Source organism: Alligator sinensis, unplaced genomic scaffold (assembly GCF_000455745.1).
Source record: "Alligator sinensis unplaced genomic scaffold, ASM45574v1 scaffold373_1, whole genome shotgun sequence".
Taxonomy (NCBI): Eukaryota; Metazoa; Chordata; order Crocodylia; family Alligatoridae; genus Alligator; species Alligator sinensis.
This window is the reverse complement of record NW_005841990.1, coordinates 2,720,434-2,728,361: the sequence shown is the minus strand read 5'-3', so window position 1 is coordinate 2,728,361 and position 7,928 is coordinate 2,720,434. Positions and strand designations below refer to the sequence as shown.

Sequence of the window (7,928 nt, the reverse complement as noted above, 5' to 3'; positions counted from 1 at the left end):
CGGGCGAGAATAAGAGGGTGTCTTGGGCCGGCCTTGACACGGAGCGAGGGACCTCGAGGAGATCACGGCCCTCCTAAAGGACCCTGCCATGACATATGGGTATTTGCATCTAACAATATCTTGTTACTTTTGACATACCTCTGACATGTCAATATCATGCCATATTGCTAGCTGTGTTTTGTAATATAAAAGACTGGTTCTGGAAATTTAGGAATACTGTCCATACACTGTTCCCAAGGTATTGTGCTGTTGGACTGCATAGACATGGCCTCATAGGGAGGGAAGGAATATGACCATAAATCCCCATATGAGACAAAGAAATGAGCAAGAGAGCAACAGAAGTTTTAGATAGAAGGAGCAGAATTATGGATATAGGGTTGGGTGATGAACAACACCGTGGTCACTTGAGTCATTTAAGTGATCATTTCTGTAATGCAACAAGTATTGGGCAATGTGGAAGAAGAGCAGCATGCATGAACATTGCAGCTCAGTCTGTGTAGTTTCCGAAGAGAACTAGACAGGGATAGAGAGGTAGGGCAGGACTTGGGAAGCACAGTATGAAAAGTGGATATGTTGGCTGGTGTTAGCCTGCTTGTGGGGTAGTTGCTGGAAATGTGTGGTTATGAGCTGTCTTTCTACTACAGCTGTAACTGTGGAGCTTGTGTTGGTTAGGTATTAAAGAGGGGAGGATGTGAACAACAAATACTCTTTAATTCCTTTCTTCAGCCTTGGGTAACCATGTATGGAGGCCTTTTTTGTCTTGGGATAATGCCACCACTGTTATCATTAGCATCGGCAGATTTTTACAATCTCATGAGATTCTCAGATCATGATCACAATTTCCTCTCTTTCCCCTTCCTCTCTGTAGATACTATGTAGTTTATTTCTATTCTGCTTCTATATGATGTACACTATGCAGCTTTTGATCCTGCACAGTGATACTTCTGAGACAGCTGAGCAATTGCAGTGCTTTCATACCCTTTCCTCTTAACTACATACCCATTCCCTAATTATAGAGGTTTTTTCAGTAGCACAACTTAGACCTATATTATTTTAAACCTATCTGCTTATGTTTCTGCTAACTGAAACCCGGTAGGACAAATTTTGTCTTTGTCCTAAACCTTCCGCACCACACTGGCCATGAAAACTTAGTTACCAGGATCATTAACAACATTCTTAGCTTCCCTAGACTGTCTCAGAAACAACCTCAGAGGTTCCTAAAGGAAAGTTTCTGGGAGTACATTAAAAGTTTTTATAGCTCACAAAGTTTTTTTTTGTTTGTTTGTTTTTTGTTTTTCCCCCCCCTTAAAATCAGGCCCTAACCTAATGATGTAATCTAATAAATCTATGTGGATCTCCTCAATTTTTCAAACTGCTAACAAAGCACTAAAAAGCCAGGACTGAGATTTGTATTTTTAAAATACCTTCCGATCATTATTTCTCATGATGTGCTTTTTCTTGTAGAAAGTTAAGTACCCATTCATATCTGTCTAATTTTGTCTGACCTCTTACTCACGTAATTATCTCCATATAGTGGTGGAAACTTCTGAGCATAAATGTTTCTTGATGTTTGTAAAAGAAGAATTCGGAGTCTGGCCTTTGATCTAAACCACAGGAGTTTCAGAATAGAAGAATCAATAGGAAATGCATTTGCTGTACAGGAGACAATAGATGCTAATCCTTAAAGTTTGGCAAAGGAAAGAGTTAGGAAAAATGAGCTCTACATCATATGATCAGTAGTTAATTAGACAGCTCTTTAAAGGCCAAGATTTTTTTGGCATTCTTGAAATGCATCAAGACTGCTTGGCCTTTTGCCACGTAGAAATGGCATTATTGTGAATGAAGTTAACTGTAGAGGCTCCCTATTTGATGCTGTTTACTTATACAACTTGGAATTCTTTAATTGGAGAAGAGGGGCTCAACACTGGCATACACTAATCTTCAGATTTTGAACTTTGACATTAGATTAGTGTTTTAGGTCTAAATCCAAATAAAGGATTTAGGGCACCTAACCACAAAATTGCAATCCTGAAATGCCCCGCTTACATACTGCTTAACCCTGGGGCACTCTGAGTGCTTTGGGACATTATGCCTGATGATCACTGTGTGAGGGAGTTGTTCATGCACTTTTAAGAACAGACCAGACAAGCAGTTGTATAGGATGGTTTAGACAGGGGTGATCCTGCCCTGAGCAGAGGAGTTGGACTAGTGATTCTAAACTCCATAGACAGCTTAGAATCAGACAGTTTGTGGCTTAAATTGTTCTAAGCACCTGAACATTCTGCTTTTGTAGACACCAGATGTGGTTCAGTTTTCATAGGGCTCAACAGCCCGGCAGTTAGCTCATAACCAATCCTGGCTGGAATCAAGAAGTAGGTATTTCTTCTTCTACATCCCCTAAAGAGCCTGATACAAGTGGTGTTCTTTGAGCACGCCTAACGTGTACTGACAGGTTGAGGCTCCACAAAATGTAGTTGTGGCTAACACTTTCTTTTAAAACATGGTTATGGGCAACACTTCTCTTATGCAATATTGTAATAGTTAGATCATTTGACCAAGATCTGGAATAACCAGTTTCCAGACCCTCTTCCAGCCCAGGGGGTTCAAACCACCTTTCATCTCCTAGGACAGTACCTTATCCACCAGATAGTAGGCTATGCTGAGCAGGGCACTTTCTCCCTGTCCTATTCAAGCTGTATTATTGTGCAGAAAACCCCCCCTCCAGATTTACTGAGAGAGAAGCACAGAAAGAGCTTGTCTCTAACTCCAGCAGTCAGGTGATAATTAGGCAGTTGTGCATAACTGCAAAAGTATTGTGGAATACTCCGGCACTTTTCTCATATCCACAAAACGTTGTTTTCCCCTTATGTCATTTTCTAAACAAAACATACTATATTCATACGAAGGTCAACGGAGCCACTCTGCAGCTGAGAAAGATAGCAAATGCTATAATTTCTGTAGCATAATAAAGATCATTTACATTCAACATTATACATCAAGAACCCCTGCAGATATACTGCTCGCATTTTGCACAATGACAATATGACAATACAACCTCTGGCTTACTACAAAGGAGGGGAATTTGGATGAGACAAAGTTTAAAAAAGAAATAACCTGAGCCAAAGAAAGCATGTGCTTCACTCAATGAAATTATCATCTATTGAGCTGAGATAATCCAATCCTTGCTGTTCAATTTCAACAGCACTGTCAGCTTGATAGTTAAACTGAACCACATATGCAGGGCCCATATAATTGCTATGTGGAAAAGGGCAGGACTGTGGCCTTTGACTCTAATGTGAACTTTTTTTGTGAGAGCCAGTGATGATGGTACTATCACTCGTATACTAACCAGTACTTATGAAAGACATGTTCATGTTCTGATTGTCTGTATCTGGTGTGAGAAATATTTATTTGAGTTTTCGCATGATTCAGAGTGGAAAGAAAGGAAGAGAATTTGATTTTGTCCAACTGTTTTCAGTAGTTTGCTTTTAAGTTAGCTTAGGTTATGAGTAAAGTAGATTTGTGGGAGTTTAGGGGACACTTGCTAAAAAAGTAAAAAAAAAATAGTACTGATTCAAGTACATTTTAGATGATATTTCCAACAACTATTTGCATTGCAACACACATCTGGAGTATGTTGTTTGTGTTAATAAGCAGTGCGGACACAGAAAAATGAATTATTTCCAAAGTCACAGAATTAGTCATAAATGGGAGAGAGAGAAACAAATTAGATTAATATTTAACTTTGATGTTACTCCAGTCAAGTCAATGGAGTTATACCAAAGATGAATCCAACACAAAAATTTAAAACTCTAATCACAGAGGTGGTTAGCCTTTTTAGTCTGAAGTAGGCAAGAGTAGGGTAGGCCAAGCAGATAACATGAAATATAGAAAGATCCATTACTGACTTCAGTTACGTTGTGGCTGGGTCTCTAAGGGTGTGTCTACACGTGCAATTAATGCAACTGAATGAACTCTGGTGCAGTTTGAGCTAGTGGAACCTAATCTAACTGTCTACACGTGTTTAAGAGCAGTAATTTACTCTGCCATCAGATAGTACTTGTGTCTGATGGGACTAGTGATGGTGCAGTAAATGAGTCTACGTCAACCTAATTGCCACACACACGTATACGCTGATGTTTTACTGCACAGCAAATTAGTCTACTGTGCAGTAAAGCACACATGTAGATGGGCCCTGACTAGATTAGTCTGGTGACACCTTAGAGTAACTGGCTCAGAGCCATGGCTTTTGTAAGTGACAACCTACCTCATCAGGTGCTATGCAAATAGAAAGTATAGCATCTGATGAAGTAAACTATTGCCTACAAAAGCTCATGCTTTTCAGTTAGTCTCTGAGGTGCCATTGTAGTCAGAGACCCAGTCACAAAGTAACTAAAGACAATAATGTAACTCTCTGCATTGCATGTTACCTGCCTGAATGACATGTCCTGAATAACTGGATAGGAGATTACATTCTGTTATAATCTTTCTATTATATTTTTGAACCAAATGAAGGAGCAAATTATGGCATTTGTTCTATTCGGATTAATTCAGCTAAGGGGCCTAACTCTGGAAGCCTTGTCAGACAGTCTCACTGATGAAATATCTGTCTTTGATCCACATTAAGGCAGATTTTCACAAATGACTATCTAGATTAAAGCCAGGTCTGCCTGCAATGGTTTATATATTAATCTCTTTTGCTATACAGCAGAGCTTGTTTTGAAGTATTTATCAAATTAAATACAGATAATAGCAAAAGGTTAATTGCTTTTTTAATCAGGATTCACTGTGAATTCTGCTTAGAAATAGATCACATAAGCACTAAGAATAATAATAATAATAATACATTCTACTGCTACTGATTCTACATAGAAGGAAAGTCCTTGGTGCCTTCAATCATGTAAACCTTAATCTGTCTTTAAATAAAGAAACTACATTGTAAAAGAGAGGAAAGCATCTGGGAAAAATCCTTGAAAGTACTTTTGAATTCAAACAAAATCAGTCACCTTTAAAGGATGTTGCAGTTTGAGGTAATGTAACTTCCAGTACAAATGTCATTCCAGAGGGAAGCTAAGTGTTATGCTGGAGATCTATATAGCAATATGCATGCTTAGTTCAGCTACTGACTATGCATAAAGAGTTACTTACAGTTTGGGAAATGTGTTAGTTTGATAGATGATTTGCAAATATTATTCTGTTGACACAGACACAAAGTTCAAGGTGGCCTCAGTTAGTAAACAGGGATGGAAAATGTACCTCACACATTTACTCCATGCCTGAAAAACAAACCATTTAGAAGATGACATCTGGATTCACAAAAATTAACACAGCACTGTTCAGAGCCCATCAAAACATGGAGCGATGGTTTAGCGTCTAGTTGCTAAGCAACCTACTTCATACGTTCAAAACACAGTTGTAAAAGTTGGATCTTCCTGCCAATTGCTGCTACTTCACACTGAAGAACTAAACTGGAAAAAAAAATCTTTCTTTGGGTTTAAAAACTAACTGTTTTCTAGGAGATGTGTTTCATCTGCCTTTTCATTCTTCAGCTCGTTGTCAAGTTTACATTCTAATATGTGAACGGATTGATTTTGAACATGCAAATGTCATCAGATTAAAGTGGCATGTATCTTTTGCTGAATGCGTAGAAATGCACATAGTGAGAAACTAACTGTTCGCTATACCAAAATATCATCTTTTCCTAAGCCAAACGTATCTCTGATTTGACCTTCATGATTTCAAAATCTAGGGCCAGATCCTGTGATTCATCCCCTGGAGATACATTAAAGAAATCTGCACTGATTTACTTTGAGGATCTGACTATTGCTCAACTGTGTCAAAAATATGCACCAAACAAACTACAGCCTATGTTTTTCTTACAACATATTTATTAAATAACACTGAAAACTACTTTTCCATATGATGCTTATTGCCTAATGCATTACATGTATATTCTTACAGTAACAAGTAAAATTGTAATGAGACCACAGGAACTATGAAATTTTACTCTTTTTCTTTGAAATGTTCATCCATAGCAAACATTTAGAGCCAGATTTTAGCACTGTTACTTATGTTCAAAGGAATTAGCTCTACACATGGAGTGAAGGTTTGTCTACAGATGGAGGGTTGCAATATTTTTGCTTCTGCCATGATGGGCCAGGAAACGACACAGGCAAAGACTTTTAGTGATATCTTTTATTGAACCAACTGTATAACTGGGAGAGCTACAGGGCAAGTTTTCAGACATCAATTGCCCCAATACTTGTTCAACAGCTTTCCTAGCTACTCAGTTGATCCAATAAAAGATGCCTACAAATGGAGTTACTTTACAATCCGCTTTGAAAGTGGAGTAAGGTAATTAGGAATCCTTATTTTGGAATGAGTGTGTCCACAAAAGGTGCTTTTTAGGAATAACAACTGTCCTTTAAATTCTGAATTAACTTGCAGGGGTAGGTAAGTCCTTAGCTGTTATTCAAGGAGGTCTGGTTTGGCATTCATTTCAAAGTTTAAGTCTACAATCTGCTTTTCTTATTCAGTGGAACCTGGTCAAGCCCCACTCAAATTAATGAGAGTGGCAACAGAAAGATTTTGACCCAATGGTTAATAAACTAACCATAAAAAATGACATTTATAGTAAAAAGCAAGAGGATTCTGACAGGATCTAGCTGTCCTTGTTGCCCAGCACCACCACTGTCACCATGGCCTGCCTTCATTCAGATTATAATTGCTCAAGTGACTATAAAAATATGAGTTTACAGAGCTTTTAACAAAGATGATGAGTGAGATTAAACTGCTGCAGAAGTAGCCTGCAATGCAAGTGCTGGATGACCAAAACACAGTCTAATGTTTCAAGTATTTAGAGCTATAAAAGTAAGCCAGGCTTCTTTTTGTCTCTCCCCTCTGGAGGAACTCCTTCCACAAACCATGCAAAGCATCCTTTTTGGCAGGCTCCTATGCTGTAGCTGAGCAAGAAAACTCAAACGAATGGAAAGTCATGCAGTTATTCTTTTTTTTCTTAGAAAAAAACACAAAACCACCAAAAGGGATAGTCTTACAGAAGAACCTCATTGCATAAACTCTGCCACATGTCCACTGGAGAAATGCCCCTTAATGACCTCTGGCAATGCAATTAAGTAAGACACACAGATCTGCAAGTATGAAACTAGCATGATCAGGCCTGTAATTAATTAAGAGAACCTATTTTTCATGGCGTGGATAGGAAGGTAGCATGTCCCTCTCTACAAACCCGATGGACTTAGTTTTTGTGGCTTTGTTTTTCTGTTGTTTATATTTATGTCCTAGTCTTGAACCACAGGTGTTGTCACCTTCCAGCCTTAGCGACACTGGTCTTTCATGCTGGGGACACCCCATCAACTTACACCAGTTAAACAGGAAAGGCGTATGTTCTTTAAAGTGTTCTCTACCAGTTCAGTTACATTTTCTAACCTCAGTGGGTCAAGTCCATTCCTAGATTAATTTGACCACAGGAGTTATTTACAGGGACTATCCACAAATGGTAGAAGCTCCACAGCAATTAAAAAGGATGTGTGAAACAACACACTCTAAAAGGAAGCAATGTAATCACCCAAGGGGAGATATTAGATGGCTGAAGTCTGGTTCCTAGTGGCTATATGTCTAGATCAAACAAATTAACAGTATCCCTCCACACTGACAGTCTCTAGTCAAGAGACTCCCGGGACCTGAATAACAGGGAATGTTGTAGATCAGGGGAAAGTGAAAGGATGGACGCCCAAAAGAAACTTGTAAAACACTTTAATGAAAGGAGCACCACTCATAACTTGGACAGGAGTCATCTGAAGAAGTCCCCATGACTGGATGGTATTGTTCTTGAAGCAACAGGTGTTGTGGTGAGTGTGGTGAGCCAGATGAGTGTGGTGTTTCACGCATCTCGGTTTTGGAGCCAGCCC

General features: G+C 38.9%; 1 protein-coding gene across 1 annotated transcript in view; it reads right to left on the bottom strand.

Moving 5' to 3' along the window:
* Window positions 1–7,928, bottom strand: part of ADAMTS5 (ADAM metallopeptidase with thrombospondin type 1 motif 5) — a 72,165-nt gene that overhangs the window by 62,716 nt on the left and 1,521 nt on the right.